General features: G+C 35.5%; 1 protein-coding gene across 1 annotated transcript in view; it reads right to left on the bottom strand.

Moving 5' to 3' along the window:
- Positions 1-7,627: 7,627 nt before the first annotated feature.
- Positions 7,628-9,324, bottom strand: part of LOC150077499 (succinate dehydrogenase assembly factor 2-B, mitochondrial-like) — a 52,034-nt gene continuing 50,337 nt past the window's right edge. Inside the window, exon 5 of the mRNA XM_090386285.1 lies at positions 7,628-7,740. The gene's annotated coding sequence lies outside the window, so the exon portion shown is untranslated. The remainder of the gene's footprint in view (positions 7,741-9,324) is intronic.

The raw sequence follows: 9,324 nt of genomic DNA, 5'->3' as shown, positions 1-9,324 counted from the left end.
GTCCGGTTGGCTATAGCCAATTTTCAATAACTATGTTCAAACACAAAATCTCATACTAAACGAACGAACTTTTTTTGCTCAGTTTAAATTGAAAGTTGGAATGCGCAACACGCGAGTAAAGGTCCTTTGAAACATGATTTGAACCTGATTTAAGTTAAACAGTTCCTATGAATGCAAGAATAATACACAGCATGCAAGAAAACACAGTTTTTTTTTTTTTTAATAATTAATCCTTATTGCAGGATATATTACAAGGGCTTGCAGATCCAGAACAGCTAGAAGTTCAATGAAGTAGATATTGTGTGTGCATTGGCATTACATTTCAGACGCGTTCAATTATCAAACAACACATCTCAGGAATTAAAATCTATACTCCATTATATTTAAGAAGTGGTTATAAAAACTTCCCCATCTGACGTTCGTCAGATGGGGAAGTTTTTATAACCACTATTTATTTTTATAACCACTATTTAGTTTTATAACCACTATTTATTTTTATAACCACTATTTAGTTTTATAACCACTATTTATTTGAACCTTAATTTTCATTAAGGTTCAAATAAATGGACAGACTTTTTAATCATGAATTGGAATAACTGATCAGTTAAAGCAGGTTACAAACTGCCCCTATGGTGTTTTTGTGGAACACCACACAAACAAAACATAACATAACACAACATAAAAAATAAATCTGAATTCTTAATTAAGTACGTTGTGTATCAATACGTAATAGTGCATATCAATAATCCCAAAAACTGTATTTCCAGTAATAACATAAATGAATGACAAGGTTTCTAGAAGTACTGTTTTTTCAGGAAACAATAAAATTCAAACTCTTAAAAATGAAGGTGACCTGGTTGCTTTGTGTTATTTTGATAAGATACCTGTGTTTAAAATCAGGTGCTTTTTCCGGGTAGGCTATATCTTCTACGATTGCAACTGTGGTTATGGCACAATTCAAGGAACATATTGCTGGACTTTCTTGCAACAAATAAAGTAGAACGTTTGTCAGCACTACTTCATCCGACAGTTATTAGAGTGATAATATATGTGCATGTAACATATGGCTATCATTCTGTCAACCATTTATTCTTCAATTCAAGCAGGTTTGTATGTATCATTTCCTTATTTTTCAAGCAGGTGGTTTTATCTCCTGAAATAAAGTACACATTTCCAGTACGACACTATCAGCATGTAAAGTAATAAACTTTGAAAAGCAACCAACTGTCGTAACGAAAACATTCCCAAATTTCGCTATGTTGGGCGTACGTGAATGGATATCTACCTCTTACCTTTTTATAGATTATATACTTAACTGGATTGCATTTTTATAAGTAATCATCTTGATTTAGTCTAATCCATATACGGTACTTTAAGACGTTCTATTAATCACCTAAGTATTAAAATAAATAAATAATAAAAATAAAAAACCTAAAAGAGTTTCGATTCAGGACCTGAAAAAAAAAAAGAAAAAAAAAAAAGTTAAATAAGCACTGATATTTCCGTGTTCCAGAATTTATCCCACTAAAAAAAAAAAAAAAAAAAAATACACGCATATCTCTTAGTAGGCAAACATTACAACAGCGTAAGTAGGTAGGAATAAAACTGGATTGTTCATCATCTTGAAACACTGTCCTTGCGGTAATACAACGGTTATGATTCCCGCCTCGGGCTTGGATCAAAGTACTGCAAAAACCTTGGGAGGTGCATTATGGCCACAGAAGCCTATGCGCCAACAACTACCAAAAAAAAAAAAACAACGGTTATAATTACCGTCCTCCCCTTACCGGGTGGGAAAGGCCCAGGTTCGGGTCGCGTCAATGACGCGAGGAACTTATATATATATATATATTTTTTTTTTTTTCCTCAGTGGCTGAGTCAGCCAGTCTAAGGCGAGGATAGTAAGGTCTTCCACCACGCCTCCCCCTCCACTCTCAGCAAAACAAGTAAACCGACCAAAGAACACACTCAGTTTACAGACAATGTACAAGGGAGATGGGGTAATTCTAGGGCGGCCCTAATATGACAGTCACCCCTCTCCCAGTTTTTTTTTTAAATTTTGAAACTGGCAGACATCACAGATTTCCACAGCGTGAAGATCGCATAACGAATCCCATCAAGAAGAGAATTTTTCTGTATTTTTTCACACCGTGAACAAGTTTGTCCGTCTAGGGCGATGGTTCCCCTAGATTAATCTCCATCCCCAACCCTACAATATATATATATATGCTATTTTTATTTAGAAAAATAGGCGAAACGTATCTGTATATGAAAATTTTATCGCTTTAAAGTGGAAAGCTCTTCATAACATAAAAGTTAGATAGTATGAATCAGAGCTGTAATACTCAATATGTTCTACGTTGATAATAATATTAGTAAATTAATAAAAGGAGTTTACCTCAATATAGTACGTGGAACACTTCCGTATGATACCCTCCAGAAATTAAAACGGAAAAAAACGAAAAAATCGACAACTTACATTCCTGTGATCACGACAGTCGGTCGAATAGCATTGTCAGCTTCAGGAAGGAAAATCGTTTTGAATATTTTCGTTAGATTCTTTTAATTGCGTTAATTTGAAATTTAATTGTTTTGAATTGATTTTGAATTGTGTTAAATTGATTATTTAATTATTTATATTTTACTTTAATTATTTAATTATTTATATTTTACTTTAATGTACCGGTAAGTTGTCGATTTTTTCGTTTTTTCCGTTTTAATTTCTGGAGGGTATCATACGGAAGTGTTCCACGTACTATATTGAGGTAAACTCCTCTTATTAATTTACTAATAACATAAAAGTGGAGGCATTTCAGAAAATTCCGCGGATTGTTTTACAAGATTGCAGAATTATGTATGCCAGGTGACAACTAGTATTGGGAGCCTTTCTGATTTGCGAAAATGGAAAATAAAGCAAACTGCAGAATCCATCATATGAGACCTATGGCTTTGACTTCTTTCTCAGAATGAAAGTACATTTCCTGAGGAAGCGCTACTGCTAGGTGGAAAGCACCTTGCGAATAGGATATAGCGCAGCACCTTCTGAATGCTGCGCTATATCCTATTAATAAAATTTAAACTTTTTCTTTTCTGCCAAACAATTTTCTCTAAAATCAATTTTTTTTTTAAAATTTATTATCACGCCAAATTTCGTTCCATCCCTCCCTTGCTGTAAGGTCACCAATTGCATACTTACATTCAAGTATTTCCAAATAGGAGTCTTTACCCATTCCAGCATTTAGATATTGTGCCTTTTATTTATGTGTCATAAATTTCATCCATAAAATTACTAGCACTCTTTATATACCCTTCCTCTCTGAAACGAATTCCTTTATACAGAAATGAACTCGAAAGAATAGTTCACGTTGTTAATTTGGTAAGTCATTCTATAGTTCTGTTTGCTTGTCAGTCGAACTATAAAATGCTTTTGCTCTTGAACAGTACACTGAAAGATAAGAAAGGTCAAAGATTAAACTTTTACAAAGAGTGATTCATATATATATATATATATATATATAGGGTCCTGAGCTTCTCTTCTCTTTCTTGGTGATTCCCTTCTACTTCTCTCTCTTAGGGTAACTCAGGAAATTTTTTTGGCTGGTGTAGCATAGGCCTCAGGCTTCCTTGCACCGTATGGCTAATAATAAAAAATATATGAATAGTATGAGTAACTATGCCAGGACTAGTTTAATTCTTGTGGTATTATAAATAAGAAAGGAAAAAAAAAAAATTTGTCCATTGACTAATGTGTATGGCAGCAGCAACAGTTTCTCTGTATTGAGAACTAATATAAAATAATGCTCATCATTAGAATTAGAAATAAAATAAAAAAGGAGCAAAAGAAAGTTACAAGACACGTTTCAGTAGTGGAAAAAAATTGTCTGGAAGGTGGGGGGGGGGGGAGTTTGTTCCATATCTGTCGGTTTTATAAGCGTCAATACTACAATTACATGATGCAATAAAATGCTTACAACAAACTTGAGGTGAAAATCCATAGAAATTTTATCGTGGGTGCACGAATCATTCGTTGTATCGAAATTTTGTTCTAATGAATATCACTGAAAATTGTTTCAAAAGAATCATTATTTGTAAAATTAAATTCTGCTATACTTTTTTTAATATATAAAATAATAGTAATATCTGTTTATATATCGACTTTAATATCAATGAATAAATAGAGTGACGAAATATGACTACTACATCGTAAAAATATTTTGCTCAGTACGGTTACTTGATCTAGAATTTAAAGGCTAGGACAAAATTGGAAAAAAACTAGGTAATTTTTAGTTTTAAAAATTATATTTATTACTAACAAAAAAAAAGCATATTTGACAAACCCAGGTCCTGAGCTGGATATCATCATTCTTCTATTTCTTGGTGATTCCCTTCTCTCTCTCTCTCTCTCTCTCTCTCAGAGTAACTCGGAAATACAGGCTTCCTTGCACTATGTGGCTAGTAGTAATAATAATGTCCTCGGAAACGAGTGTGTCTGGTAACCCTATGCTCAGATACATTGTTTTGAAAACATATTTTATATTACTAATTTGATTTCCATTTTATGATCCGGGTTTTATGTTGGGAATGTTATTACAGACTCATATTTACCGTCTTTTTGCTTTAATTGCCTACAGTTAAGTAGGGACGCTAGTGAGCTTCTTAAAACATCGATTCTGCGAGGATGAACATTTATTCATTACCTATATTACATTTATTTATTGGGAATAGTGCATACATTGTTGTGCTCAAACATTAGTTCACCTGTATGAAACAAGTGAACTAATCTATAAACGAAAAACTGTTTTAATTTTTTTTTTTTTATTACAGTCAGTCGCTTGGCATTTTTTTTTTAGGTAGTTATAAAAACGATTTGATGGCGCTCTATCAATAGGAGAGGGAGAGTTTCTAAATTTTCACCGAACCCATTTCCAGAATCATATTATGCAGATGCTGCAGGAAAAGTTGGTAACCACTGGTGTAAACCAAGCGAAGAGGACATTATCGGAATGAGGGAAACCATTGAATTTTATTTAAAAAATAAATAAATAAAAATAAAATATTATAAAGGGGAAAGGAAGGACAGACGATTCCTGTCTTAGAGTGCTTCGTTAATAAATGGTCTTCAAATTTGAAAAGTACTCACTTCGATAAAATTAGCTTAATGGCTGCCGTAGCCTAGTAGTCAGGCGCGCGGGTGCATAAGTACACGTGCCTTGAGTGACCGGGGTTCAAGCCCGTGGCTGCTGAATACGGTGCTGTTTCTTGTAGTCTGTCTATCTTGTGAACTCCTCTGACCATTCGGTCGTCCCGGAGTATAAACAGAAAATTTATTTATTATTAATAAGGAATAACACAGGATCACTGATTAGAAAGAACTGTACAAAGAAGGTAAAGTGGAAATTAACGGAAACTGATTCAAATGCAGCAGATATATCAAGAGATGCCGAACGGGCTAGCCGGGTGGGCAAAGTGTTTTTGGGTTGCGGGATTCAAACCCGCGACCCAAAGGTCGCGGGTTCGAATCCCGCCTCGGGCTTGGATCAAAGTACTGCAAAAACCTTGGGAGGTGCATTATGGCCACAGAAGCCGATGCGCCAATAACTACAAAAAAAAAAAAAAAAAAATCACGAGATACAGCACAAACGTCCATCTCCTCATTCATAGTTAGGATGTTAAGAATTTAAGCATCTTAACATGTTACGCTAGATCGATTTCTCGCTCTATAAAGGGGTATGTATTGGTTCTTTCACTAAAGATTTGGGGATAAGTGGTGAAGCATACATTTTTCTGGTACATAGATTAGGGTGCCACTGGACATGGCCAACGAAAGGCTCGAAGTGAATGACGTGTTGCTCCTCCTGTTATGTGCCGAGTCATAGGGAAAGGCCACGAGACGGACGTGAACTGAGAAAAATGGTTGCGGTTAGAAGCAAAAACCAGTGAAGGAGCAAAATTAAGACGCAATAAGTTAATAAAAAAATACAATTTTTTTTTTGGGGGGGGCTTCTGCTAATATTAATATAAATGGGATTCCCCCCAACCACTTTCCTTGTCTACCGGATTGTATTAAAAAACCCACACTCCTTTTAACTTGAATTCGTACCGAATTAGTGGCGTACTAACATAACCTTTTTTTCGCTAAAACGAATGTCTATTTAATAAACCCCATAATTCTTTTGCTTGAATCCGTCCCGAATTAGTGGCATAAACTAACATAGCACACCCAGGGTCCTGATCTGTATATCATCATTCTTTTCTTTCTTGGTGATTGCTCTCTCTCTCTCTCTCTCTCTCTAGCCTCAGGCTTCCTTGTTCCATGTCTAATAATAACAACCTTTCTTCACTAGACGAAAATGAAAGTCTATTAAAAATGTGACCTTTCCCTGTGTTTATTTCCTTCGAATTGCAACTATTTTTCTCAGTTTAGGTCCGTCATATGACCTTCTGTTCATCACGTGGTCTTTCCCTGTAACTTGTCATGTGACACGTGGAGGGGCGGAACCAGGGGTGTTCCTAGGGTTTTTGGCGCCCGGGTTCCAATTGAAATTCGGCGCCCCTTTAAAACTTTCTTCATATATGTATGTAAGTTTCAAGTTTTCATGCGCCCAGGTGCAGTGCACCCCTTGCACCTTCAGGACAGCCCGCCTCTGGGAGGAACAATCACTTGGATTGTTCGTCGGCCACGCCCAATGATACCATAATCTAAATTTAGCCATTTTTCTAATAATCTGAGCAGCCAGACTGAGGAGAAAATCGGTCGGTAATCCAACGGACTGATCTAGAGCATTTGTCTTGGACACGGGAATCACTCCGTACTCAAGCCAAGGAGGAGGAAGCAAGACTTCTGCGAACATTCCGTTGATCAAGTTTAGGAGAACGTCAATGCAATAATAACGAGTAATTTTAATGACGTAACTTTAAAATTGTTTCCTAGACTAGAACAATTCAGTAACTGAACTTTATAAGAAATACGGTACAGCAAACAACTTCTGTTACTTTTTGCATATTAATACTTCAGTTTTATTTTTAACCTTTAAATCCCCCCCCCCAACAGATTAAAACGGCAATTCGATTTTAGTGCAATCGCAAACATGTGGATATCAACAGGGGTGAGAAAAAAAAAAGGAACCATAAACATTCAAAAATGTGGAAAACGTAAATGGTATGATAACGAATTCTTCTGCAGTCTTTTTAAATACTTGCTTATATATATACATTTATATATATATATATTTTTTTTTTACTTTGAAAATAACTTTTTACTGAAATTTTCATCAACTATTTTGTTCAAACGAGACTTACAAAGCGTTCATAATAAGGAAAATCTGCAAGGACCTAGGGCATTTATTCCTGAAGCGCATCCAGGTCTTCAGATTGATTGTATGCTTCCAGTGATGATCTAACAATAATAATAAATTTAGACGAGTTAGAATATACACTCAAACCAAAATGCTATGGCCCCTCCTGAACCACGAGTGGACACATCCTACAGCACCTACGGGGTGACGTCCCGACCGGTGACATATACGTATACTGTGCTGTATATAGTTACAGAACATAGTGCCAGTCAGTTCATTAGTACGAAGCCTATGCAGTGGGGAAAGGGAATGATTTGATATAGTAATACTGTACATATACGAGTGTCACAAATTTCACACTCATAGTATACGTGTCTGATGAATGGAGGCACATGGAACGGCAGTTCAACTACACCGTGTTTCGCTGTCGTGATAGATGACATGCCTGCAGGTAGGAAAAACAGAAATTAGGAATTCAATTTGAAGGAAATTTTGTTTAGAGTTAGATTTTCTTTAAAAATAGGAGAACCATTTAGAGAAAGATAACTGGAAATAGTTAAGTAAAGGAACACCATTCAACTGTTTCCAAGAAAAGGAATTATACAACCTTAAACAAATAGTTATAGAAACTGTTTGCAACAAAAGAATATTTACAATATTATGCAGATATAAAATATACAGAATTATACAAAATAAATGATTCTTATTCAAAAAAAAAAACGGGAAAATAACCATTTAAATTAATAAATGTCCTCTCCAAAATTAATGTCCAATCAGTCCAAGACACGAACACAATAAATTTTACAAAATAATGGCATGCTATGTTATTGTATGTAACAGTTCATAACGTTCAAGTTTTGATTAGAATCAAATAAACATTGAAGGTAGTAAACAGCATACTTAACCACAAAATCTAAAGAAAACAAAGGCGTTATTTAAATATACAGCTAATCACTATTTACAAAATATGAACATATTTACAAAATGTCAAAAAGAATTTGGAGCAAACAGTTGAGATAAATGTTACAGCTTATCGAATTTTTTTTTTTTTTTTTTTTTATAAAAACCCCAAACACGAGAGGTATTAGAACCTATAGTACTTAGTACCGTGCTTGGATTGGAGGTTGAGAAGACGAGAGAAGATATTTGTTGACATCAGACTCGAACTTCTGTAGACTGTAATTTTCAGGAAAGACATATGAAGAAAGGTTGTTCCGGAAAACGGCAGTTGAATGAATAAATGAAGAAAGTGAAAAGTTGGTTCTGTGAGTTTGAAGTTGGACAGTAAATGGATGTTGGCGGCACGTGTTCGGACTGTTTTGAAAGAGGGAGCGGGAATTATAGAAGCCAATTCAAAAGAACAGTGCCCATGGAAGTATCTGTAGAAAAGGCACACATCAGAAACAGTACGTCTATGAGACAGCGAGTGGAGAGACTCTGTTAGAGATGAGTCATTAATTAAGCTAACTGCCCTCTTCTGAATGGAATCTAGAAGACTGAAAGAGGTTTTGGGGGCACCGCCCTAGATGATGGAACAATATTCCATGGTAGGGCGGATTTGCGATTTGTACAGGGTGAACAGCTGTTTTGAAGAAAAATAACGCCGATAGCGAAAGAGAAAACCAAGTTTTTTAGATGCAGAGGAAGCAATATTTGCAATGTGCTTGTGCCAAGGGAGATTGGAAGTCAGGGTAATCCCCAAGAGATATATAAACTTGCCTAGAAATCAGAGTGTCACCAAAGATAAGCATAGAAGAAGAAGAATCCTTTTTGCGTGATATAAGACAAGGCTGAGTTTTAGAAGGATCGAAATCAACTATGTTGTCTTTGCCCCACTGGAGAATTATCTGGAGATCGGCATTTAAGGAATTGGTAGCGGATATTCGCGAAGTGGAAGCTGATTGAGCAGGGCAAGGTTTCTCAAAACGGAAAGTGGAATGCAATGTGCTATTATTGGCAAAACAATGGATAGGATTTCCAGTCAGTGGAAGGTCATTAATATACAAGAGAAAAGTGGGGGAAAGAACTG

This window comes from Mastigoproctus giganteus, chromosome 12 (assembly GCF_048544385.1).
Source record: "Mastigoproctus giganteus isolate SK-2022 chromosome 12, ASM4854438v1, whole genome shotgun sequence".
Lineage (NCBI taxonomy): Eukaryota > Metazoa > Arthropoda > Arachnida > Uropygi > Thelyphonidae > Mastigoproctus > Mastigoproctus giganteus.
Note: the sequence above shows the minus strand (reverse complement) of the source record. Positions and strands in the feature narration are given on the sequence as shown.